At 39.0% G+C, this 27,889-nt stretch overlaps 1 pseudogene; it reads right to left on the bottom strand.

Annotated features, from left to right (window-relative positions):
• Positions 1-574: 574 nt before the first annotated feature.
• LOC114023040 overlaps positions 575-27,889 on the bottom strand; it is a 91,348-nt pseudogene continuing 64,033 nt past the window's right edge.

Raw genomic sequence — 27,889 nt, forward strand, 5'->3', positions numbered from 1 at the left:
CTGAGCCGCCTCCCTAGTCTGGGATCCCTGGTCATTGCTGAGATCAAAGGGAAGTATATAGGAAAGTGATAAGGAAAGAGGTAATTTGGGAGCTGGCTCGAACCTGGCCCATTGAAATTCTTGGCAGCTCTGTGCATTCGCCTTCCGCCTGCTCCCTGGCCTTGGTTAGAGATAATTTAGATTTCCTTGCTGAGCTCTCTGATTATTTCTCTATCAGGAACTCTCCAGAGAGATCTTTCATGTGCACCTGGATTTGCTGGGTATGAGCCTCCCTCTCTGTGGTACCCTAGATATTTTTTCTGCTCTCCTTCCCTGGGTACTGAGTTCTTTGCCTTTCCTGAGTTGTTTGAAGTATTAGTGACCAATTAATTGCCTCTAGTCCCATATGCCAAAGAATGCCATCTTAGGCCTTATGTGGGTTAAGGCACCATGTTGAGGGTTCTGCTAGTTCAGATGATTTCTTCTCATTTGACAGTGATAGTTGATACCCCATCAGAGCAAGCACTGACCTAAAGATACTCTCTATGCCAAGGAAGGTTCCTTTGCCCACCCCCATCCCCCAATTTCCCTTCTGTCACTTCTTCTTGGCCACTTGTTTTCTGAGCAAGGGTGACAGAGGCAGGTGGAGATTTATTGCTGTTTCTTGGTTTATATAATAAACTGTGTTGTTCCAGTAAGATCCAGGCTCATTCAACAGACTCTCTGCCGGCGTGCTGGCTCCATTCTCAGTAGTACGGGCAATGGAAGATGACAGGTTGCAAGTTGGAGCATCTGAGGAGAGCAAATGGCTTCCTTTGGCAAACTTACTGTCAACTGGCAGCCTGAGAAATGAGAATCCCCGGGTCGTCTGAGGACAGGGTGCTGGTTGGGTTGAAAGGGAAGGGGAATGCAAGTGGAAGGATGGACTTCAGGGTCTACTGGTTTATTATGCCACCCTGATCCCTCCTCCTGTTCTTTCCTCTCCTTTCGAACTTGTGTCCATCTCCAGCAGGAACTGGTGGCAGGGTCAGAGTGGACAAGAAGGGCAATGAAGTACAACAAAGTTCTCTTTCTTGCTCTGCAGACTCCAAGAAAAGGATCCCCGAATGATCATTTATTTTGTGTTGATACTCCTCACACTCTGGTCTAGCTCACACACATAACACTTCAGCCACATCTCTCTGCCTTCACACTAGCTGTACCCCATGCCCAAAATACATTCTTTTTTTGCCTCCTCTTAGAATCCATGATTTCTTGCAGATCTCAACTTGGGCACTAGTTTCTAGGTAAAACCTTTCCTAATCCCCACCAGCCAGAGGTGCTCTTCCTCCCCAAATGAACTTGGAATCATTTGGTATCTATTTTCTATATATCAATTTAGGTCCATACAGTCACCCCCTTAGAAGGCAACTTCCAGGAAGGTAGAGATTATTTTAAGTCTGTCATTATATTTTCAGTGCTTAGCACAGTGGCTGGTGCATAGTAGGTGCTTGATCAATGCCAATTGATTGATTCAATTATTTGTTTTGGATATAGTTTGTGTACACCTGGCCTGACCCAATAGCTTTTTGAGGGCAAGGTCTCCTTCCTTTTTGTCTCTGTGTCTCTAGGGCTTAGCAGCGTCTTCTACATATTGTTGTTCAGTTGTTTCTGTCATGTCTGATTCTTCATGACCCCATTTGGGATTTTCTTGGCAAATAAATGCTTTTTGATTGATTGATCACCATTCCCTACAAAAGCTAGTCATCCAGCAAATGTCTTGAAGTTCTGCTATAGTAAGATTAATAACTTACATTTGATTTATTTCATAGAATAATAGATGCATGGAGATCAAAGGGACCTTATAGGATAAAGGAGACAGAACTGGAGAACTGAGGCCCAGAGAGGTCAATGAATTATCTAAAGTCACAGAAGCAGCAGAGCTCAGATTTAAATTCAGGTCTTCTGTCTTAAAGTTTCGTACTTTTCCTACCATTGCAAGTGTTTATAGTAAGTATTTATGGTAATAAATGCTTATAGACTAGCTGACTATACCAGATAATGATCAGTAACTACTGTTGCTATTTAGAATTCCCAGAATGTGGATTGGGGGCTCATATAGTGTACTTAGTATACCCTGGCCTCTGGAAGCCTGTCTTGTTCATAGCTAATCCATAGCAAGGGCAGTTAGGTGGCATAGTGGATAGAGAACCAGGATTGGAGTCAACAAGACTCATTTCCTGAGTTCAAATCTGGCTGCAGACACTTACTAGCTGAGTGACCCTGGGTAAATCACTTAACCCCATTTGCCTCAGTTTCTGTATCTATAAAATGAACTAGACAAAGAAATGACAATTCAGTTCAGTCAAAGGGCTACACCTGAGGACCTAGAGGGCTACATGTGGCCTCAAGGTCACAGGTTCCCCACCCCTGAAGAGCTTACTATATGCCAGGCACTGTGCTAAGTGCTTTATAATTATCATCTCATTTGAACTTCATAACAACCCTAGGAAGTAGATGCTATTATGATCCCCATTTTACAGATGAAGAAAAGGAAGCCATCAGAGGTGAAGTGACTTTCCCAGGGTTCCACAACTAGTGAGTGTCTGAGGCTGAATTTGAATTCAGGTCTTCCTAACTGCAGGCTCCTGGTGTTCTCTCTATCCACTGTGCCACCTAGTCCCTTTTCTCCAGTTTATAGTCTAATCAAGATGATGAGATATAAAAGGAGGCATCTGTAATATAGTGGAAAGAGATGCATCTGGAAGTAGAACCCCTGGGTTTGAATTCTTGCTCTGCCATCTCTGAGTTGTGTGTGACCTTAGTTCTATTAGTCAAATTTCTTTGTTTGTATGATGTAGATTATCAAGACCTTTCCATCTACTTCACTGGATTGTTCTGAGGCTTAAATAAGATAATGGATCAAAAGCATGTTAGAAACTCCAAAGGGCTATGTGAAAGTAACCTAGTCTTATTAACTCCATTTTAGAGAGTAAACTGAGATCCAGAGAAGTAAAAGGAACAGGTTTAGAGACCCCAAAGTAATAACTACTTGAGCTAGGACAAGAATTGCTGTTCTCTGACTCTTAATCTGTCACTCTTTCCACCGTGTTTTAACTACCTCTTTATATTGTGTACCCTACCTGTTTCCTGGAGTCCTCCTGAAAGCTAAATCAGGTAACGTATGTGCAAACTTTAACTGTTGTTAAATTGCTCTCTGTCTGAACATGCTATTCTCCAATGGCTTTAGAAATATCACACTTTTTCTGGTCATCCTCCCACCTCTTTAAATGCTCTTTTTCTTTCTCTTTTGAATTGCCATCATCCTCATTTGGACTCCTTAATGTGTGTGCTACTGGATGATTTGTCATTAGCCACCCTCTCTTCTCTCTCTGAACACTCTCCCTTGGCAATCTCATTTGCTCCCACAGCTTCAGCTAACACCTCTGTGAAGATGTCTTCCTAATCTGTCTTTCCAGCCTTGACCTCCCTGCTGAGTTCCTGACCTACATGGCCAACCACTTACAGAATACTTCCACGGTCTTTCCTGTCTCCAATTTCTTTCCTTCTAAAGTGTATCCTTCATGCCATTGTCAGAATAATTCTTCTTATGAATATCTCTGATTATGTCACTCTTCTTTTTGAAAACTTTAGTGGGTTTCTATGGTTCAGTGGTCTGCAAAGAAGGGGTTGAGATCCCTGGGGAACTGTGGTTTATTCCCAAAGGGACTATGGCTTGATCAGCCATTTGGAAGGTAAGAAAATGGACCCCATCCCATCCTCTCTGTGAATAGCCAGTTGTGAGGCTTGTATAAAAAATCTAATGTTCTCTTCCAATGCTCTTCCACTCTTCCCCCCTCCCTCTGATGTAAAAACTTCCAATATTTCCCCTTCAGAACCTGCCATAGGCTCCTGGGGAAGTTTTAACCTAATCAGTACCAGGAAAACCACAGTTGCAACACAGGTATAATTGGAACAATTCCTTCTTGTTCCCAACCCAGCATATCTATCCCCCAGACCTCCCAGTCACCTGGTGACTTTAATAGGCACTATCCAGAGGGTGGGCTCCATACTCTGCAGTAGTGACTGGTGAGAACCTCACCTGTCTCTTTTTTGTTTGGGGTGGGTAGAATGAGTCACATAGGATAAGCAGGTGTGGCACAGATCTTTTCCCACAAATCCATCACTCTTCCAAATTTTCCTATTGCTTTTTAGGGACACCACCAAGCTTTCAGTCAGTCTTGGTATCATCTTTGATTCCTCATTCCCTACCCCATATATTCAATTTTTCTCCAAATCATGTTTTTATCTTCACGTATCACATCTATCATCTTCTCTCCACTCATAAGATCTCCATCCTAGTTCAGGTTCTTATCACTTCTCACCTTGACTAATGTAGTGGTGTCCTAATTTGTTGCTTTGCCTAAGCTTCCTGCCTCTCTAATCCATGCTCAATACAGCTACTAAAATGAATTTCCTAAAGGGTAGGTCTGGCCATCTCACTTGCCTTCTCAATAAACTCCACTGAATCTCTACTGACTTTAAAATCAAATATTATTTAATCTTTTTCTTATTATTTTCAATATATATTTTATCTAAGTTTTACGTACTGAATTATTAATATATGTCATATATATATATAGAAAACATATTATATATGTGTAATTTATAAATTATTAATGTATACAGATTGAGGGTACATTCTCAAAACGTAGAGACCACTACTGTTGGTTGAGTCAGTTGGCTTAGAATAGGCCCTTTCTCCCAGAGGGAGAAAAGGGGGACACATAGATAGATATTAAGGAAATAATTCCTTTTGTGCATATTTATCTGCCTTATACATGATTAGTGTAGTCATAGAATCAGAGAAGGAAGAAAGATAATGAATATTTATTACGTGCTTAGTATCTGCAGGGCATTGTGCTAAACATTAAGGAGACAAATACAAGCAAAAAGAAAGACAGTTCTTGGCCTCAAAGAACTTATATTCATTCTAACAGGGGAAGCCACACAGAAAAAGGAGCTAAAATCCTGGGGTTGGGAGAGACAGGAATGGGGAATGAAGGTATGATTTTGGAGTCCAAAAGTAAGGAATAGGGCTGTGAGGAGAATGAAGACCGACTTGGACCCCTCCATAAAATGGAGGCATCTGGAGGAACTCACCAATGCGAGAAGGAGGGCAGGCCTTACAACAGGATATTCCAGGCTAAGAAGGTCTCAGAGGAGTATTTGAATGTTCCAGGATGAAGAAACCCCAGGTATTGAGGGAAGTTCCAGGATCAGAAAGCAGCAGGGGCACAATTTTGTTGTCTGAATATCAGGAATCAGGCCAAGAAGGGAATGAAGGCTGGGTTGGGCCCCTCCACGAAATGGAGGGAGGCCACAGGTGAAACTTGTTTCAAAATGGAAAATCATTGATGAGTTAGATTTTAGAAATGGAAGACAACTTAAAGGCCAAACCAAACTTTAAAACCTTCCTTGCTGTGTTGTGACCAATCAGCCTTTATGTGAAGACATCTAATGAGAGGGAACCCACTCCCTCCAGAGGATGCCAATTTCACTTTGGCATGTCTCTAATTTTTTTTTTAAGAATTTCTTATTTAAAGAAATAAAAATACATAGTTATAAAATATATAAATATAATACATGTTTTATATTATTAATTTATACATATATTTATAAAATTAATTAAAATAAAATAAAGTTAATTTAAATATTTAAATTTATCTTTTTTGAAATTTCCTCCTATTGCTCCTAGTTCTGCTTTATGGGGCCAAACAGAACAAATCCAGTCTCTTCCACAGGATAGTTCATTTTTCAAATACTTAAAGACAGTTATCATATCTGTGCTATGTCTTTTCTTCTTCTGGCAAAGTATCTCCAATTTCTTTAGCTGACTTTCATATGACCATGAGCATAGTGGCTGGCACATGATAAATGCTTAATGAATGATTATGGACTGATTTCAAGGTCCTTCTCCATCCTGGTTGCCCTCTTCAGGATGCTTTCAAGCTTATGAATGTTCTTCCTAAAATGTGGCACCTCAAACTGAACACAATATCCTAGATGTGATGTGAACCAGTAAAATTCCACCTCCTTACTCCTAAGTACTGAACACCTCTTAATGCAGTCTAAAATTGCATTACCTTTTTTTTTGCTGCCAGTTCCAGATTATTTTTTTCAAATGTAGCTGTATCTCCCTCTGTCTCGTACATGTAAAATCGATATTTTGAACCCAAGAGTAAGATTTTACATTTATCTCTAATAAATTTTATTGTATTTAATTCAGCCAATGTTCTAATCTGTCAAGTTTTTTTCATATCCTTCTGGCATATATTCTGGCACAACCTGTTCTTGAGCTATGATGACTATTAATGATCCCTATTTACTTTTTGAGATGTTTGCCAACCATCACTTTAATATTTTATTCTAGAATTTTGCTAGCAATTGAAGTCAACCTCAGTAACCTCTAGTTTGCTCATCCTTGTTTTTGAAAGTCTAGTCAGTTTGCCCTCCTTTGGTCTTGAAGTCTAATTTTCCAAGATTGTTCAAAGATCACTGAGCATGACTCAGCAGTTATATCCAATTCATACAGTATCACAGGATATAGGTCATCTGGGCCACAGAACTTGAACTCATCTGGTTGCTCTATTGCTGTTCCTCTCTATCAGCTCCTTGTTATCCATTTTTGTCCTGTCCAAAGATCATTCTACCTGGCAGAGAAAATGGAAGCAAAAGGAAAATGGAGCTGATCTATGCATTGTCAGTTATCACTGTCCAAAGCATCTTGAGTGGCAGTTCCATTCTTTCTTTGATCTTCTACTTTTTCTCAATATAACTTTTTTTTTTTTAAACCAACTCTGTCCCGAACTTTCCTTGTCTCCTTCAGCTAATTCTGAGTTTTGGAGTATCTGTCACTTTTCTCATTTTTATATTCATCCTTCCTTACATGCCCTTGCTTCCATCTTCTATACTTTTCCTTCTAAAAATGTAAGTTGATTGATGAGTTCTTTGAACATCAATGTCGATCTTTTTTTTTTTGACAACTTTTTTTTTCCTTCTTTGGAATAGTTTTTCTTTGTACCTTCAGAATTTCAAGGGAGGGGAGATAAGGCTAATGTATGTTTTATTTATTTGCTTGTTTGTTTTTATAAGCATTTATTATCTCTCCCTCTCTCTCTCTGTCCTCCCAATCAAATAATTTAAAAAGAAAAAACCCCTAACAAATATGCATAGTCCAGAAAATCAAATTCCCATATTGGATGTGTCTAAAAATGTGTACCTCATTCTGCATTTTAGATCCAAAACCCCCTGGGCTGGTGGTGAGCAGCAAGCTTCATCTCCATTCCTTTGAAATCATGGTTTATTATGGCCTTGATCAGAGTTCTGTAATCTTCCAAAAGTTTTTTTCCCTTTATAATGTTGTCCTTATATAAATTGTTCTCCTTGTTCTGCTCCCTTTACTCTGTATCATTTCATAGAGGTCTCCCCAGTTTTCTCTGAAACTGTTTTTATCATTTCTTATGGTACAATAATTTAAAATTACATGCATTAAGCATAATTTGTCTAGCCATTCCCCAATATACGGCACCTTCTTAGTTCCAGTTTTGGGATACTATGAACAGAGCTGTTATGAATATTTTTTACACATGGGTCCTTTTCCTCTTTCTTTGCTCTTTTGGGGGTATGGGCCTAATATCAGTATTGCTGGGTCAAAGGACATGGATAGTAGTGACTTTTTCATCATAATTCCAGAATAGCTATACCAATTCATAACTCCACCAATAATATATTATTGAGTACATTTTTCTGCAACCCTTCCAACAACTATCTATTCTTTCTCTCAACTCTTTCAAATCTATTCTCCCAAAATCTTGGGTACATGTTGGATTAGAATGGTATAAGCAGCTCTAGAAGATTCTAAGTTGCAGAGTAATTGCCAATTTGCATTGGTAGATTGGTAGAAAGGATTTTCTTTTCAGGAGTTCCCCAATCCCAATGAAATTATCAAACTGGTCTAAAAAAAAGTCAGACTATATCCTGGTTTCCTTACTTTCCCCTTAGGTTCCTACAGTTTCCACCACAGCATCTGGTTCATCCTAGCTAGTGAAAATCAAATTCAGAGTAGAAATTGCCTTCTCTAGTGAGTTATCTCACTTTCTGAATGCTAAAATTATGATTACAGTAAATCAAGAGGTTCTGCAGATGTTGTCTAAGTGAAGTCCCCCATCACTACTAAACCATGTCTCCATTCTAAGTTTGTGATTTGTTTTCTAAATGTCTCCTTTGGTTCTTCTTGCCGTCTGGGTGGTTTACAGTATTCTCTAATAAGAGCTCACTGTTATTTCTGCTTCTGTTGATCTTCACCTAAACGTTGTCCAACACAATTCTGCCCCTATGTTTCCTGGGTTTCCTCAAAGGAGTATATCTTCTGAATGTACGACCTCCTTCATGCCCTCCCACATTTATCTATCTAGTTCTTTTTGCTTGGTCAGTACTTGGCATCTGTATGCCAACATCTGTCTTTTATTTCTGTATCCTTTCTTGGACATTGTTTCCTGGGAATTTTTGGGAATTTCTATGGCTATTCTTCTTCCTACATTGAAGCTATTCTCTATGATATCTAGATTGGTGAAGTTTTCTTTTTTCTGTTTCTTTTTCAGATGAAAACCTTTTCAGTTTGTTTTACAAGGCTTCGAACAAACACATTCTTACCAATCCTTGTTAGATTCACAGATTCACTCCATCCTTGGCCAGGAGACTGTTACTACCAAATTTTAAGCTGTGGTTTAATAATCTGAGCCTACTTTACAGATACCACTTTCTTAAGAAGGTATTCACTTCCCAAATTTGCCTCTTCCTTCTAAAGCCTGTCTTTAACTGGCATCAGTATTGAAAACACTGCCCATGCTTCAGTTTCTTGGTGATGACTTTGCAATTATTATCAATAGTTTCTAGATTCCTGCTGGCACTGACATTTGTGCCCAGTGTGAAACCTCAGAAATGGATAATAGTAATTTGTTTTAACAAGTCTTAAGAGGTCCTTTGTCATCCAGGTTAATAAATAGCTACCTCACACTCATTAAGCAGAGAGTCACCAAAAATCATTATTTGATTTGCTTGGACATTTATAAGGTGATATCTCACCTGAGATAATAATCATCATCATTTTTGGAGGAAAAGCAGATGCTTCTTCCTTAGAGGAAGTAGTCCCTTCCTCCTTGATGAGAGCCTCATATCTGTTACTTGACCCCAAGTGTTCAGTAGCTTTCCTTCACTTTATTCTCTATGTAACATTCTTCCACTGTCTAATCTGATAGAGGTTAGAATTCCTTTCTGCCTCTTCTGATAAATTTTGTTTTCACATTGATAAACTCTTCCATTTTTAAAAGGAATGCTTCATTCTTCCTGATCACCTGGAAAATGATGTGGAAACAACAGCCTAAGCCTGTCCTTTTATGTCATACTTCTAAAACAGAGGTTCTTCACCTATTTTTGCCAAACACTTTGGCAGTTTTCTGATGCTTATGGATCCCTTATCAGAATAATTTTTAAATATATGAAATAAAATGCATAGGATTAATAAGGGAACCAATTATATTAAAATACAATGATCAAAATGCTTCAAAAAAAAAAAAAGATTCATGGACCCCAGGTTAAGAACCTCTGTTCTAGAGCTTGACACTATGGAGAAAGGCTATGAGTAGGCTAGATTTGTTGATACACTGTGGGACTATGGGAAATTCCCTTTTTCCAAGGGAAGTCTTGACCCTTATCTGGAGATTGGTGTGGAAGAATGCTATACAGAGAAGAAAGGGAAGAAGGACTACCGAACATTTGGGGCTCAGTAACAGACATGAGGCTCTCCTCAAAGAAGAAAGAACTCCTCCCTCTAGGGAAGAAGTAGCTGCTTTCCCTCTAAGAAATGATGATATGGATCCTCAAATTATCTCAGGTGAGATATCACCCAAGAAGGGACTATGTGGAAAGCACTTGCTAAAACTGCCATGAACATATCCTGTTGGTGTATTTATTGTTCCCAGAATGTTCCAATAGCTCTAAACTCTATATTGTCCTCATTTGTCTTTTTTGTCTTCTCAGTCTGGCATGAAAGATTTTCAGGTTTTACTTGGCTCAGAGATATGGTGACCATATGTGTGTAACATGGCTCTTCTTTCGCAACTGCAAGATAGAAAGGAATGACTTGGCTGAACAAGAACACACAAAGGAATGAGTCAGCTCTTCAAAAGTTGAAAGGAATTCCTCAAACTGCTTTACCATCTTTTCTAGGAGAGAGTTCAACCACTTGCTTGGGGTAGAATGCACATTGCATGCCATGTAGATCCCTAAAAAGCATCTAAATTTCTTTCCCTTGTATAACTGCTTACAGTGTTGCATTAACTTGCTTTATTTACCTTGTCTTAACAATGTATTTCTCCTTCTCTCTGAGTCCTTATCCTTCTTCTCCTTCTATTTCTCCTCTTTGTATCTTCCTTCAAAAGTAGTCTTTCTCCTAGTCCTCAGATCATTCACCTTGTCCTTCTCTTCCACGCTTCATTCTGCTAGAGCCCTCCTTTAATTCTAGTCCCTTTTCCCCACTTTATTATCCTCCTCCTCCTCCTCCTCCTCCTCCTCCTCCTCTTCTTCTTCTTCTTCTTCTTCTTCTTCTTCAACCTTCTTTCATGAAGTGGGAAGTAGATTCCAAGGTGCTGCAGAATCCACTTACCCTAGTTTGGTAAATTTGTAAAGTGCAACCAGTCCCATTTTTTCTCCTGAGTATAAAACAGTACAAGCTCCAGTTTTTGAGAACCACTCATGTCCAGTCTGCAGTTTTGGCACATCTGGCCAGCTTCTGTTTGGACTTCATGTGTGTCCAAGCATGTCTGAATCAGGACAAAAGGGAACGGTTATGTCATAAACTGTCATAGGCCTTTGCTCTATTCATTGTTTTAGCATCATTGAATTATAACTAGGTAAGTTTTTTGTGTGAGCTGTGTTTCTCTTCTTTTAATCTAGAAATAGATCAAAACACAAGTAAATTCAAACTCCTTTGCCTGGCATTCATGGCCTTCTACAACCTGTTGCCACCTTTCCTTTTAGGCTCTTTTGATTTGCTCCCCTCTCCTAAAATCTCCCCCTAAACATGCCTCCATGCTTTTCCCTATATCTTTTCTCATGCTTGGAAAGCTCCACCCACACTCACCCTGAGTTTCATCTATCCAAGTTCTCCCCATCCTTTAAAGCCTAATTGAATTTTTACCTCTTTCATATGGCCTTCCCTGATCCCCTTGGTTAGTAAAAATCTTTCCTCAAACTTCCTTTACTTTTATAACATTTTGATGCACTTATGTAACATTGTATAATATATGCAGTTAGCTATGATAATGTCTTAGTTCACTTACTAGACAATTAGCTCTATGAGTATGGAGATTGAGCCATATCTAAACTTTTCATTTTCCCAATGCCTGGCACCATTTTCCTTACACAGTAGGCATTTAATATACTTAAAAAATTTGCTGAGGACCATATTAAAATTAGTTTTGTAGTATTGCCAATAGCCTTATCAAGAATAAGTATTACTGTACCCTGTTTCATACTGAGAAGCTGAGGCCCAGAGAAAGTTAGGACACTGATAAGTTGAGGAGCATCCATAGGATGGCAAGCAGAATGATGAAGGTCTCAAGGTCATGTCATAAGAGTATTGGTTGAAGGAACTGGGAATGCTTAGCCCAGAAAAGTTTGCTGAGGCAGATAATATAGCTGCTTTCAAATACTTAAAAGACTTTTCAGTAGAAAAAAAAATTAAACTTGTTCTGTTTAACCTCAGAAGGGAAGGGGAGAAGAATTTATTAAGTAACTAATATATGCCAGGCACTGTGTTAAACAGTTTAGAAATATTATCTCATTTGATCTTCACAATAATCCTGGGAGGTAGGTATTATTATTATCCCAATTTTACTGTTGAAGAAACTGAGGTAGGCAGAGGTTAAGTGTCTTGCCCAGAGTCATGAAGCTAGTAAGCACCTGAGGCTAGATTTGAACTCAGGTCTTCCTAACTCAAGGCCCAGTTTTCTATCCTTTGCTCCACCTAGTTGCTTCTAGAATAGAACTAGAAACAAAAGGTAAAGTTGCAAAGAATCAAATTAAGACTTGGAGTAAAGAAAACATTTCCAATAGTGAGAACTATCCCAAAGGATCCCTGGCTCCCTTAGAAAGTGGAAGGTATCCCCTCACTAGAGGTCTTCAAGCAAAGAATAGATGATCAGTTGTTGGTATGACATGGAGGGTACAGGTATGGATCAGGCTAGAATACCAGTGAGGTCCTGAAAATAAGTGAGGTGGACCATTGGTTCCCTGGGGAGCCAGCACATTAACTAGAACTCCTGAATCTGAGCCTACAATTCTTCTCAATGGACAAAACTAACTCTTCTTCTAGGAAAGTGAAAGACCGAGATACTAAATGAAGGATACCCAAAGCACAATAATGGCTAACAGGATTTCCGGGTTCATTCATGAGAATCCCAAACCATTTTTCAAACATTTGGATTTGGGCTATGTCCAAAATATGTTTTGCCCCAGGCTCGTTTTCCCTTGATTTTTAAATCCATATGGATTTTCAGAAAAATGTAATCCTTATGTTTCTAATTCACTTGTACTTACCTCATCAAAATATTGTTTTGAGGGAACGATTGATGTCCAAGAGCCTTTAAAGTCAGATTTCTTCAGAAAAGGAAGTCATATTTCCTATAACCTACAACTCAAAGGAATTGCGGTTCTCTATCATCCTATAAGAGTTTCAGTGGGTTCTAAACTTGACCCTGTTCTTTCTCTTGATCAGAACAGAAAGTCTTGTTAAGATGGCATCCATTATCACAGCCATATTGCCATTTGCCAAATTAAATCCTCAATGTTCTACCACTGAAACAAGATGAAAAAAGATGAGTTTCTTTCCAGACAGACTCTAAAGATGATAGATTCAAAATGGAGCTCAATCTAATAATAGCTTACATTTATGTAGTATTTGCAAAATTGGGGCTGAAGATAAAATGTAAAACCTGCTGCAGAAATGATAGCACTCAGATAAGCCTTTTCCAAATGAGGATAACATTATTGATACTAGCATAGGTGCCTAAAGAAAGAAGGGGAAGGAGGGCCAGTTATACAGAGAACTCAGGCCTATCATTACAATCCAAATTGTTTGAGTAGTCAACCCTTCTAGGCCTCTCCAGCTAAGATCCCTGTGAGGATCATCTGGAAGGGTTTCAGTCATTGACCATTCTTTCACAACCCTTCTTGGGATGAGATTTGCCTACTTTTTCTGACTGTTCACCATCCTTGCACCTCTCCCTATAAAGTGAACCTTCTACTTGTATTAATGCAAAGGGGCTCTGAAAGTTGTATCGGGTTTTGGAATCCTGTGTTGACTTATGGTAAATGGAATGGAACAGAAATTGTATGCTCTTTGTAGTAAAATGCTCACAATTGTGTGTGTAGGTACATATGCATGTATTCAGTTGTTTTTCAGTCACGTCCAAGTCTTTGTGACCTCATTTGGAGTTTTCTTGGTAAAGTTACCGGAGTGATTTGCCATTTCCTTCTTCAGCTCATTTTACAAATGAGGAAACTGAGGCAAACAGAGAAAAGTGACTTGTCCAGGGCCATATGACTAGTAAGTGGCTGAAGTCATATTTGAACTCAGGAAGAGGAGTCTTTCTGACTCTAGGCCCAACAATCTATTCACTAAGCCACCTTCCTGCCCCAGTGTATGTATATATGTCTGTGTACACATTGACATATAATATATGTTATGTCATACACACAATATGTGATATATCATGTCATAATATATCTCATACATATGGTATATGATAAATGCAGCATGTAACGTTTGTATGCATTAAGTATTTATGTATGTATCTGTGTATGCACATATGTATGCTACAGTCTCATTGATTTAATCTGGGATCTGAATAAGTTTAGGCTATCCCAAAATTCAAATCTGTATAATTACCAGACTGCCTCAAAGCAAAATTTTGAATTTGCATTGTTTAGAAGACAAAAGAAAATTTAATGAATTAAGCACCCATTCTTACACTAATGAGAAGCTTTGGAAAAACTGGGCTGATTTTGGCCTTGGGTTTGTAGAGGAAATTGATAAAAAATGAGAAGTTCAGCAAAAAAGTCAAATAAAATGTACGTGTCTCCTCTTGAAACAATGTAGGACTCAATTAAGAGCAACTCTCCACTCCTTTTTGCCTCCTCCCAAATCTTTTTAAAACCTCATGTACGTATTGGAGAAAGGTTTAAAAAAAAAAAAAAAACTAAGATGGGTAAAAGAAACGACGTCAGATATTTGAGAGTCAGAAAAAAATCTTGACTCATATTAAAACTGTGAGCACCGAGAAGTATGAGGCTGTGATTCTTATCTCCTAAAGAGTTTTACAGTCATCAATACCCAGAGTAAGCTGAAGAACTGGGAGTGGGTGACCTTAATAGATATAACTGTGTATGGGTTCATTGTACCATGAAATTAAATTTTAAATCTGAATTGATGAACAAAAATGCTGGTTTGATATTTTTGTACAATAGTTTTTAATAGTTCTGTAACTCTTTCACATCCATGAGAATTTAGCTGATTTCAGGGCTCTATGAGGAAAACTGCATTTGGCTCAAGAGTTTATGTCTTGGTGGGAATCTGCAATTAAATTACAAATGTGAACTATTCATTGGACCATGGATTGGGTCAACCATGCCATGGGGATGCTCCAAGAAGAAAAGGAAAATGGGTGCTATTTTCTCCCCTTTCACATACATCAAATAGCACTCTGAAAATTTGTGGGCTAATTATCCATAGATGGTTACTCTGCAGCTTCATCTGTCCTCTCCTTCTCCCTTCCTTCTTAGATCATTGGAGACACACTGAAACAATGGAATGAGTCCTGGCTTGGCAGTCCAAGGACCTGGGTTCACCTTAAACAAGTTACTGAAACTCCATGGGCCTCAGTTTGCTCTTGTTTAAGATAAGAGACCTTAAGCTCTGGAGTCAGGAGGATCTGAGTTCAAATCTAGCCTCAGATACTTACTAGCTATGTTAGCTATGTGACCCTGGGCAAGTCACTTACCTCCAATTGCCAAAAAAAAAAAAAGTGTTAAGATAAGAGACCTTGGACTAGATAGATGGCCTCAGAGGAACCTTCCAGCTCTAGGCCTGTGAGAAAGAGGCGTCCCTTCTCTTTCTAAGACTGACCAGTTTCTTGTCTCCATCTTGTCTTACTTTCTCTTCCCTCTTACGTATTTAAACTTTCTATTTGAAGCAGTGGATAGAAATCAGACCTCTGACCCAGAAAGACCTGCCTTTCAAGTCCTGCCTTGGACACACACTTGCTATGTGAGTCACTTAACTTCTCAGCGCCTCAGGCGTATCTCTAGGATGAGAAATTGCAGAAACTATGCCGACTTGGGTTGATAGAGACATTTTCCTCATTTGGGTTTTCCTGATTCCATTGAAATTTGTCTAGTCCCTACCCCTTTTCCTCCAGTGGCTCCTTTCCCTATACCAATAACAACAAAAGTACCACCCCTAAAAGTAGACAGCACTTGAAGGTTTTGCCTTTCCTAAAATAAAACCTTCCTTTGTTTCAGATACTCCCTCTGACTATCAGCAAATCTCTTCTTTTCACCGACAATCTTCTCCACAGAAAAGTCTCTGCCATTTACCCTCTAACCACTTGTTCATTATTTCCTTATAATCTAGTTCCTCTCATATCACTCTACCAAAACTGCTCACTTAGAGATGACCATGAACCTCCTAGTCAACAGATCTTTTCTCAGTCCTGATCTTCCTTCACTTCTCTGTAGTCTTTGAGATTCTCGAATAGTCCCCTTCTTTTTGTCTGTTGGGTTTTAAAAATAATTTTATTGCCTTTTTTATCACCAGAATTTTCCCCAGTATTCTTCCTCCTCCCTCCCAGAGAGCAATCCTACATAACAAATAATATTTCTCAAAGGGAAAGCAAAAACAAGAGAAAAAATTAGACAAATGTCTAAAAAGTCTAAAAGCATATGAAGTAGACCACACCAGAATATCTTTCACCTCTGCAAAGGGGAGAGTTTGGGGAATCTTCTCACATCTCTTCTTTTCATCCATGATTTTTTTTTGTAATTTGGCAATATTCACTTTTGATTGTTTTGTGGTTCTTTTCATTTGCATTATTGTCATTGGGTATAATATTTTCTTGGCTCTGCTTACTTCACTTTGCAACAATTCCTATAGATCTTTGCTTCTCTGATCATCACATTTGTCATTTCTTAAAACACAGCAATATTTCATTACATTCATGTACTACAATTTACTTAGCCATTCATCTACTTTCTTTCCAAATCATCACTATTACGAAGTGCTGATATTGTAAATATTTTGGTGCCTGTGGAGACCTTCTTCTGATTAATGACCACCTTAGGGTATCAGCCTATCAGTGAAATCTCTGAAGTAAGGACATGGACATTTTAATCACTTTATTTCCACCATTCCAAATTGCTTTCTAAAACAATTGTACTGATTCACAGTTCTACCAACATTGCACTGGTGTGCCTATCTTCCCACAATCCCTCCAACATTGACAATTCCCATCTTTTGTCATCTTTGTCAATTTGCAAAATGTGAAGTAAAAACCTTAGGTATTTTTTTATTTGCTTTTATCATATTATTAGTGGTTTGGAGCACTACTCCCTCCTTTTTGAAGCATACTTCTCTCTTGCCTTCTGTTGTGTAATCATCTGCCAGAGTGGGAGAAAAAGAGCAGAAGTGGTCTCTTGAGGATTTGTCTGGCCCACTTTAGGAAGACTTTCCCACCCAACTTTTACCAGATGGTGGGCCAGGAAACAAAGAATATGAACACTAAACCATTATGTATTTACCAATAATTGGGGTTTGTGGATCAATGGCGGAAAGAATTGTTACTCTTGATTAGCATGAATTTTTGAATTATCTATGGATACCATTTTCCCAGGCTAAACATATTACTACGGATTATAAAGGCCCTGTTAATATAACACCAAAATATGTGATTAGTTCAGGAAAGTAAAAATATCAGTCATTTAGGAATTTTGGCATCATAACTGCTGACCTAGGTGATTTCAATTCGCTGTGTAGACCCTTAATTAACCACACTATTAGATCTCTTTAACACTAGTAAATGATTAATCTTTCAGTGATACTATTTGGTGAGGAGTCATGGAACACCATGATCTTGGAAGAATTAAAATGACAACTCTACAGGCAATGGAAAGCCTCATGGTGGATGCATGTAGGCTTTTGCATGTTACCAACAATGACTTACATGCAAGAAGTGGTGTGAGAGACATCACCAAGGACATGTGTAGTCAGAAAAGAGGATAGGCCAGTCATAAAGTAAGAATATGATACAATAAATGACAGGTTGAAGTGGTACACTGGTATCCCTAAGAGACTAAATGATAAAGAGGAAGGCTTTCTGCATGTTAGATAGATCCTCTGGAATTTATGTGAAAATACAAACAAGAATGTCCAAAGTGAGAAGATACGTATGTGTGTGTGCATGCACTTGGAGTGCTTTGGGGGGAGGGGAGGAGCAATACATTAACAGAGGGAGTTTCAGCACTAGTGAAATCAACAATCTATCAAAGCATAAAAAAATTGAGGAATGCAGTGATGTATAAAAGCCAATATAGCACATAACTAGAAATTCATTTCTATTTTTTAAAATAAATTTGCAATAATCTTTGAATATAGGTGTATATAGCATTCTAGGCTTTCACAGTTATTCCAACCAGATAATAAAGTCACAACAAAAATTCAGTTCAGAAGGATTTAGAAAGCTGTCTATGTTCTATCTGAATTGATTGAAAGTCTCTCTCCCTCTCCCTTCACCTCTCCCTCTCTTATCCTCTCCTTCCTCCTCCTCCTTCTTCTCATTTTTCTTTTTTTCTTCTTCTTTTTGTTCTTCTTCTTCCTCTTCTTCCTATGTCTGTCTCAGTCTTTGTTCTGTCTGTCTGTCTCTCTCTTCTAGTACCTTCTAAGCAAGATCACTGAGGATGCCCTAGAGACTCTAGCCTCCTGCCTTATTTAGGTTGAAGCCACTAACCTCCAGCTTGACTTCCTCTAGGAAGCAGTATATACCTAGAGCCTTGCTCCTAGGTAACACAGTCACACCCAGATTGTGCTGCTATTTGGATCTACCTGCACCAAAATGGGAGATGGTCTCTGTGCTGACTTCAGTCTCTACTTTATCCCTCATTCAAACCAGGCCAATTCCTTGTGTGTAGACACAAACTTCCCTTCTGCTTGTGTCCTTTTTGGCCTAACTCCTTTCATATAGTAGGTATTTAATAATAAAAAAAAATGTTGGGTTGATTTGCAAAGCCCTCCTGCCCCAAACAAGTTTCTATACATTGACTGTGGCTGTCATCTGCTGATTCCAGTTTGAGGCGACATCCTAGTCTTTGACCTCTACTTTGCCCTCTGGACAGAGTTCTTGCAATAATGTCTTCACTTTGCATACAAACTGACCTCTGCATTGTAACTGTCTACCATACCCTCATTGAGATGGTTCGGCTCCTGGCTCTGACTCTCCCCGTCACGTTGGTGTCCACAACAAAGTCCACCCAAAAGAGCTTTAACTAAGTGTACCAAAGTCTGATGATCCTAATAAGAAATCAAAAACAAGCTCCAGTAAGGAAAGACAACATGGTTGGTCTTGAAGAGCTGGGTTCAAATCCTGCCTTAGACACTTGTTGAGCTATGTTGACCATAGGCTGGTTATTTAAGCTCTTGAAGTCTGTTTCCTATTCTGTAAATTAAAGTTAATAATACTTGTAGTGCCTATCTCACAACGTTGCTTTGAGTCTCAAATGATATAACATATAAAGCATTCTGCAGACATTAAACCCTCTATGAATAATAATAGTAGTAGTTTTTATTATTATTGAAATGCCATTAGGGTGCAGAGGATTCTCTTCTTTGAGAAGATTCTGCATTCCAAGACCCTCTTCAGCCTTTTTCCTGCAGTGTTAGTTAGTGTGCATGCCTACATGAGTAGCTATTTATCTGAACAAGGAAATGGAGTCTTAGAGAATCAATTCCTCTGACAGCCCTTCCTGACTCCAGCCACTGAGGACCAGAAACTTTTGTATGGGTTTGTGAATGGAGGTTGGCCCTTTTTCCTGAGTGTACCAATGCCCCTGAGCTTCACTGGGGGTTCCAGTGAGATACAGAGCCACACCCCATAGGTTGTGGATTTATCATTTGCTGAGAAGTCATCATGTCTAACATCAAAAGTTCTCCAAAGAACACACCGTATGATATGGTGAAAAAGAATCACAGGTTCTAGGTCCGAATCCTGACTCTGCTATTAGCTGTATTCCCTTGGAAAAAGCCATCTTCCCCCTCTGTACCTCAGCTCAATCATTTGTAAAATGGTGGTTTGAAATGAATGATCTCTAAGTTCCTTTCTGCTCTGATCATCTATGATTCTAAGAGAAACATATGAAAGACTAGGGAGGAGGCGAGAAAGCCTCTTTTTTCCTAAACTGTCGAGCTCTGCTCTTCCCTTCAAATCAGGATATTACCTCTGTCTGGGTCTCTAAGATGTGTTGAGAAGTGAGCATCTTTCCCTTCTGCTAATTCTCCTTGTACTAGCCCAAGCCCAGAAGGGGTTTATAGAATGTCCCTACAATGTCCAACTGTCCACCCAACATCTCCCCCTTTTAAAAATGGGAGAACCTCAAATCAGAGAGGTGACTTGCTAAGGTCAAAGTCACTAACAGAAGCTCAGCTCTAACACAGGTTGCCTACCTGATAGTCCAGCACCTGTTTCATTCTCTATACAACTGCCAAACAGGGGTTCCTAAAGCACAAATCTGGCCATGTTATTCCTCTGCTTGAGAAACTTCAGTGACTATGGCTAATACAAACCCTTTTCATATTTAAAACCCTTCACCATCTGTCTCTTGCTGTTTCCCATGTTAGCTAATGTTTATATTTACATATATTATATAATTTGACTCTCACAACAACCCTCTTATTATTATCTTCACTTTACAGATAAGGAAAATAAGTCTGAGAGAGGTTAGCTGACTTGCCCAGGGTCACACAGCTAAGAAGTACCTGAGATGGGATTTGAACTCTTGACTCCAAGTCCAGAGTGCTATCTGCTACTAAGCTGCCATATACAACACTCTATTTCCTGTCTGCCTTTGTACAGGCTGCCCATCCTGAGCTCCCTTCCTCCCACGGTCTGGAACACACTATGTCCTCACTTTCACCTCTTAGAATCCCTACCTTCCTTTATGTTCAAGTCAAGAGCCACATCCTACATGATGCCTTTCCTGATTGTTAGTTGTTAGTGTCCTCCCTCTACCCTAAAATTACTTTGTGTTTCTTTTCTCTGTATTTTGTATTTACATTTTTGTGTACAGGTAATTTTTTTTAAATTTAAATTCATTTTTTTAATTTATGGAATAAAACAAACATTTCCATAATATAGTATAATAAAAAGATGACTGCACATGAAACTGGAAATCTTGATATTTCTTTTAAATATATAATGAAGTCATCATGTAAATTTATATTTTTTTCTTCCATCACCTCACCCTAGAGATGGCTACCATTAGACACAAAAAGGTATATATGTATAAAACATTCCATACATACTTCTATTGATCAGTTCTTTCTCTGGATGCAGATAGCATCTTCCTTCATATGTCCTTTGGAGTTAATTTGAGTATTGATAATAATCAAAATGACTTAGTTGCTCAAAGGGGTTCTTAAAAGAACATTGTTGTTATTGTATATGAAGCTCTCTTGGTTCTGCTCATTTCACTCTTCATTAGTTTATGCAAGTCTATGCATGTTATTCTCTACTCCCAGTTCCCAGTAAATGTAAATTGGAGGGTAAGGACCATTTCAATTTTACTTTTTCTGCCCAGCCCCTAGCATAGCATTTGGCACATGGTAGGCACTTAATACAACCTTGTCAAATGAATGTTAGAACCAGAACTGACCAGCTTTTTAGTATTGAGCTCACAGTGCCAGATGGCTAAGATGGATCTTCTCAGGGCCCCAGATATCTGTTCCCATCTCTCATCCCATTCCAACAGAGTAGGCATAGATATCCCTCAGGTCACCTAAAAGTACCAAATTGCCTTCTAAGTTAGTCCCACCTGTGGAATCTCCTTCTCCCTTACAGACTGTTGAAGTCACCCAACCCTTCCTAATAATATGGGAGAACGACAGGTTCAGCTCAACCTTCCTTCATAGTTAGGCTATGGTTTGGCAATGAGACTGGGAGCAGTTGCTTGAACTGAAGAAGACAAAGAGACCGATGAGATGCAGTAAAATTATCCTTCATCAGCCTATGCTTTGGGAACCATTTGCAAGATGGGTTTCAACCTACATGGAAGACCAAGTTTCTTCCCATCCTACATTTGGTCTTTGCTAGCTCTCTCTGATTTCAAGAGTTCCAATAAACGGCCCTTGAGTTTAGTAGGGGGAGAAGGGTTTTGAATCCTAAGGGATTTAGGAGTGGTCTTCATCCAAGAAATAGAAACATAGGTTGGCCATGTGATATAGCTGAAGTGGCAGGAAATTTGAAGTGGTAGGTGTTTTCCTCTGTGATTGATACTAGTAGATTTAGTGCAATTGAACTTCATTAAATATGTATTGGTTCTTTTAATTCCTTGTTTAAAACTATTCTAAGTGCGTCCTGAATGCAAATCAGTCCTTAGAGCCGACGAGGAAGTTGAGAAGCAGCAGCTTCATGCACATGGCATTCCTTGGAGCTTGGCCTTCACTCACAGAATGGGAATTCAGTGAGCCCTGGATCAGGCTGACCTTTTTCTGTAAGGACTGCTAATATGGCTCTTGGCAGGCCCTCTAAAGAAATGGTTGTGGTGCTAAGGGGTAGATCTAACCCCATTTGAAAGGGAAGGGAATGAAGTATGTGTGGTGGTGAAGAATAATGGTGAGTTACAAATAAAAACAATCTTTGGGTCTGGCAGCATCAGGACATCATTGGATTAAATTGAGATGATTGGGAATTTAGGAAATGCAATGCAATGAGACATCTTGGAAGCAAGTGCATTTGACTGGTCCCCTAGCTCAACTTTCTGAAAGAGAAGGTCAAAGGGAAAGGATCATGAAGTCATAGATTTAGAACTGGAAGGGCCCTTAGAGGTCATCAAGCCCCAAACCACTATTTTATGGATGAAAACACTGAATGACTTGCCCTGTGTTATGCAGCTAAGTGTCTTAGACAGAATATGAAACCAGGTCTTTCTGACTTCAAGCCCTACTGCTCAACCCACCATGCCATCTAGAGCCAGAACTTTTTACTTGAGGTGATAAACTTCAGGAAAACAACTAGACTAAGTGGGAGATGGAAATTGAAGAGCCACCAAAACTCAAGTTTGAGTGATTCCCTCTCCAGTCAAGTTGTCCTCAGTGGGTTTTGTACAATTTGGTACTTTGACTTTTAGGAATGCATGGGGATTTTGATGAAGAACATTTACTCACCTGAGGTATAACAGCCTCTATTCAAAGAGTTAGGAAGGAGAGGTGATTTGAGAGAGGTTCTGGTATTCCCCAGAAGGTGACATTAAGGGGGAATTGAAATGGATTTTTATAGCTTTTGAGTGATCTTCCCCTATTTTGCTTTGTAAATAAGTTTTGGCTTATGAGGTTAAGGGGGGAGAGGTTGCAAAGCTGTCATCAAGTAGAATTGAATGGAATTTTGTATGTGCTTTTGACCCCATTCTTCCATGAAATCCCACAGACCTTGACCAATTTGCTTCAGATTTAGGAGCCAGTCCCCAAATTTAAGAGCTGGTTAAACTTACTAAGCCACATTAAAATTGTTTTCAAATGGCCAAATAACGTTTTGATCCATTTTTCTTAAAGACACAGAGAACCAATGGCATGGAAGGAAAAGGAGGAGACTTTAAGGCCACAATACAGTCCCAAATCTAACCTCAACAAAAGACTGAAATTCTTCCTTTGATGGTGGAAAAGATTCCATGCTTTCCCAGACTTGCATGGGGAAAACAGAAAAGGCTCTGGGAAAACGAGACAGACTCTAAGGGCCATCCATATTCATTCCTAAGTAAGCAAAAATATGTTTAAATCATGAAAAAAAATATTATATTACTAAAACCCTACTCTGATGTCTCCTGATACTGTGAAACTTGGGGTCTAAAAAGTGATGGTGGTGGAATACAAGCTTTGTCAGCTCCTACCAATCAAGAAAAGCTGTAAGTACAATTCTGGGAAAAGATTCTGTGATTGTCATCTGAAAACCCAGCCTAGTGAAGTTCAGAGAGACTCATCATCAGAAAATCAGCTTCAGGGTGAAGAATTTTTAAGCTGAAGAAACTCATAAGGACAGTGTAGCCTCCTAAGGCATAGCAGAGTTAGATTTTGCATCAGTGACCTGAGATCCCATACCAATAAAATCATGGATCTTTGAAGTGTGGGAGTAGAAGTTATTATTGTTGTTGTTGTCATGCTATGATTAATAGATAAAGAACTGGACTTGAAGTTAGGAAGACATGGGTTCAAGTCCTGCCTCTGACAATTTCTGACTATGTAACCCTGGGGAAGTCATTTAACCCTTCAATGATCTATGCACATCTTTAAGACTAGAAGTTGAAGAGAATGTGCCAACTTGTATTGTTAGAGGAAATTTCCTTACCTTGAAATTTTCTGTTCCAACAAAATCATAGATCCAGGTCCTATCCCTATTATTGTTGTTGTTAATAATGATCTGAAGAAACTAAAAATAATAAAGCTTCAGCCCCAAATAAATCTATATGATCCAAATAATTTACATTTAATGAAGACTATACATCTGAACAAGATAGTAACAATAACTAATTATCTATTCTGTGTCTCTTCCCAACTTCCAAAATCATGTTTCTTATTCATAATCAAGGTAAATCTCTTTATCCTGCTTTCCTTGTATTTTCCTGCTTCAGGTAAGTTTTTCCAAGTTTCTTTTAATCCCTTGTATATGGGTTGGGATTTGGGCGATGTAAAGCATGGTTTCTTCATCCAAAACTAAAAATGCTGTTTAGAGGCCAGGGCAGTTGGTGGAGTAGGGAAAATAGTCATGATTGTCAGATAAGAATGATCAGAACAAGAAAAGGAAGCAGCAGCCATCATTATGCATGGTTCTTTTTGGGGTGGCAGGGTAGTACTCATTTGAGAAAACTAGAGGAGCTAGAGGCCAAGCTTGTATAAGTGGAAGGTTAATTGAAAGAACTTGGGATGGTTAGCCTAAAGAAGAGAAGGTTTGGGGATGAGAGGATGGGGATAAGTGTCTTTGAGTATTTGAAGGGCTGCCATTTTGAGGAGGGTTAGACTTGTTCTGTTATAAGTAGGACAATGGTATGGACATTTCAGAGAGGTGGATTTTTTTCCAATATCAAATGTTTCATTATAATTAGAACTCTCCAATGATGGAATGATCTGCCTTGTGAGAGAGTATGCTCCCTATCATTAGAGATCTTCAAACAAAGGTTTGATGGCAATTTATCAGGTACATGATGAAGAGGGGATTTTGTTCATGTGAAAGTTGGATTAAATAAGCTCTGAGGAACCTTCCAAATTTAAGAATGCATGATTCAAAGAGCCTATTGGTATAGTTGCAAGGGGTCTTGGCAAATGTTGGAAAATGTACTTTCCTCTACTTCTTTGTCTGCACCCCAGGTCTGCCAGTCCATCTTCTAGCTCATGGGAGCCCTGAAGGCTCAACTAACAGTGACTGGGGAGGCTAGATTACATAACATAGCCTCTAGGTTTGCCTAAGAAACAAGAGGAGATGGAGGCAGAGCCAAATGTCCCTACCTCATGCCACAGATGGTCAGATAGCCCCTCTTTAACCCTAGAAGATTTAGGGTCAATTGAAAAACCCAGTAAGAAACCTAAAGTATGAGGCCAAATATTGAAACTTGAACTCATAAATTAGAGCACTGGACCTAGTGTCAGGAAGACCTGAGTTCAAATCCTGCCTCTGACACTACACTTATTAGCTGTGTGACCCTAGACAAATCATTTAACCTATGTTTGCTTCAGTTTTCTCATCTGTAAAATAGGAACAATAATAGCACCTTCCTCCTAGGGTTTTGGTGAGGATCAAATGAGATAATATTCATAAAGCATATCTGAATGTTATTATGTTTAATTATTATTAAAATACTAAATGCTAGGATAAAATTGCTAGGAACCATGGAGACCCAGCACCCAGGAAATATTTAATAATAACATACAGAGAAAACAAGACTTTATTACTTTCTACTGTCAGTCTTCTTTGTGTGCTAGAAGATGCAAAAGAGGCCTTTCATCCACGCTTTCTTAAAGATGCTTTCTTGCAGGTAAACTGGAATACAGTTTGGAGAAAGAATCAATGTCTCTGAGCTAGCAGCCAGCCACTAACAATTCCAAGAGACAGTTAGCAAAGGGCTGTAGTTGATCTTCTGGGCCCATTGCTCAATTCCCAGGAGAACATTCTGAGCCACAGATGGCAGCATGAATGGAGCCTTTAATAAGAGATTCTTTAAATGGATTAAAGGCAGGAAGCCAGGTAGAAGACCATCTGATGATCACAGTGCTAGAGTATGTAGTGGTCATAAAGCCTGAATGTGTGCATTGCTTGATCTTTGTTGATGAAAACATTGGAGAGATTCTCTTGCTTCCAAGTGACTTTTGAAGCATGTAGATTAAAAAGATTAGAGTGAATAATGGTTAGTATCCAAGATGTCCTAGGCCAAAATGACAAAGTAGAGGTGTCACCTGGACCAAGGCACAAATGGCTGAAAAGAATTAATGATTGAAACTGTGGAAATATTGGCCACAATAGAAAGCAAGTTGATATACCTAGTCATTGTGCCAATGGACAGCCACATTACCATTGGAACTCTCATTACTAGAAGGTATTCTGGGAACTACTGAATGATGAGACTCACTTCCACACCAGGCCAACAGTCTTCTTAAAGAGAATTAACACTACTGACTACTTAAGTATACATAAACTATAGATAATAATAGTGTACATTTATATAGTGCTTTATAAAGTTTTATCCTTGCAACAATCCTGGAAGGAGGTGCTATTATTATCTCTATTTTACAGATGAGGAAATTGAGGCAGAAAGAGGTAAGTGATTTTTCAAGAGTCATACAGTTATTAAATGTTAAGAGGCAGATTTTGAACTCAGATATTCCAGATTCTAGGACCAGTGGTAGACAGCAATATTGTTTCTGCAAGGGACAATAAAACCTATTCAGAATTTTAGAGAAGGTAAGTAAGATTATAAATAAGAAGGCACCAGAGGGTGTAATTTATTGAGGCTCTCAAGAATTTCTTGACAAGTCTTTGATATCAAAGGCTATTAAAATGAGTCACTGTGGGATTGGGGTTTTCTCACGGAAAAGAAAGTGTCTGAGAGACAGGAAAGACAGGCTAGAGATCAACAGACTCATCTTTGAATGGAGAAGTGTAAATAGTGAGGTATACCAGAGAGGAGTACAGGCATCAATCTTATTTAAAATTTGCATAAAGCAATGGAATGAGCAGGTGCACAGAGAAACTGTCAACTTTTTTATTAACTCAACAAATATTTCCTAAATTCATATTTGGGACAAGGTGCTATGCCAGGAGCTATGAGAGACACAAAAAACAATAAAATATGGTCCTAAACTATTTGGAGGCTTAAATTTAGTAAAGGAGATAACATACGAATACAAATATCTATAACACAAGATCCGGCATTAAATATAAAATGCAGAAAGAGAGACATAAAGGTTTATAGTTCAGCGATTGAGGATATCACTTCCTGGGACATAGGACAAGGTATTATAGAGCAAGTCAAATTTGGACTGGGTCTTGAAGGGTAGGTTAGGAAGTAGGTAGATGTAACTGGAGTTATGTGTGGGGGGAGTTCATTTCAGGCAGAGGGAATAGTGTGAATAAAGGAATAGTATCTATCAGAGGCAGCATTTGAACCAAGGTCTTCCTAGCACCAAGGTCAGCTCTTTATTACACAGTACCACATTGCCAGTAATTTTGTGGAATGTCAGCCCCAGAGGTGATATTAACTGGAAAAAAAAATTAGGTTTAGAGAACCAGAATGTAAACATATTGTGGTCAGGGTCCACGCCTTTTACTTCCTTTATACTCTCTGTAGCATCTAGCACAGGGGAAACACATGGTAGGAACTCACTGTTCACCTGTAGATTGACTAATTAAGAGTGGGTTGATATAAATTCATTGATTAGTCATTCAAAAATTACTTTTTAAGGAAAATATGACTTTGGGCATGTCCCTAAGCTTTGATTTTTGCATCATGGAGGAGATGTTCCTGGGTGCCACTGTTAAAGACTGGCTTGAGTCTAGCACAGGACAGCCATTCTAATTCCCAACAACCAGAGGAAAGGTGCTTCCTTGTGCTTTTACAACAGCTCTCTCTCTCTCTCTCTCTCTCTCTCTCTCTCTCTCTCTCTCTCTCTCTCGGTGACTTGTTGATATTGAGAAAGCATGCAGCTTTCTTGTGAGATGAGTGGCACCATCCTTATTTAACTTACGCAGAAACAGAAGTACTGAGAATTATAGAACCATAGTTATCGCTTTGGAGCTGGAAGGAAACTTAGAGGTCATACAGTCCAACTCCATTTTACAGATAAAGAGCCTGAGTCCCAGAGAGGGTATAACTTCTCTGTGATCATACAAGTCATAAGTGGCAAAGCTGGGATTTGAACTTGGAGCCTCTGATTTCAGATACAGCCTGCCGCTGCATCTTACTGCCTCTGAGTCATGGGATGCTGGAGCTGGGCAGAATCTAGGTTAAGTAATCTGGCAACATTTAAACAGTCTGCTCTGTTGCTGACTGTCACTACTTGTATGAC

This window comes from Vombatus ursinus, unplaced genomic scaffold (assembly GCF_900497805.2).
Source record: "Vombatus ursinus unplaced genomic scaffold, bare-nosed wombat genome assembly UNPS02014816.1, whole genome shotgun sequence".
NCBI classification, from domain to species: domain Eukaryota; kingdom Metazoa; phylum Chordata; class Mammalia; order Diprotodontia; family Vombatidae; genus Vombatus; species Vombatus ursinus.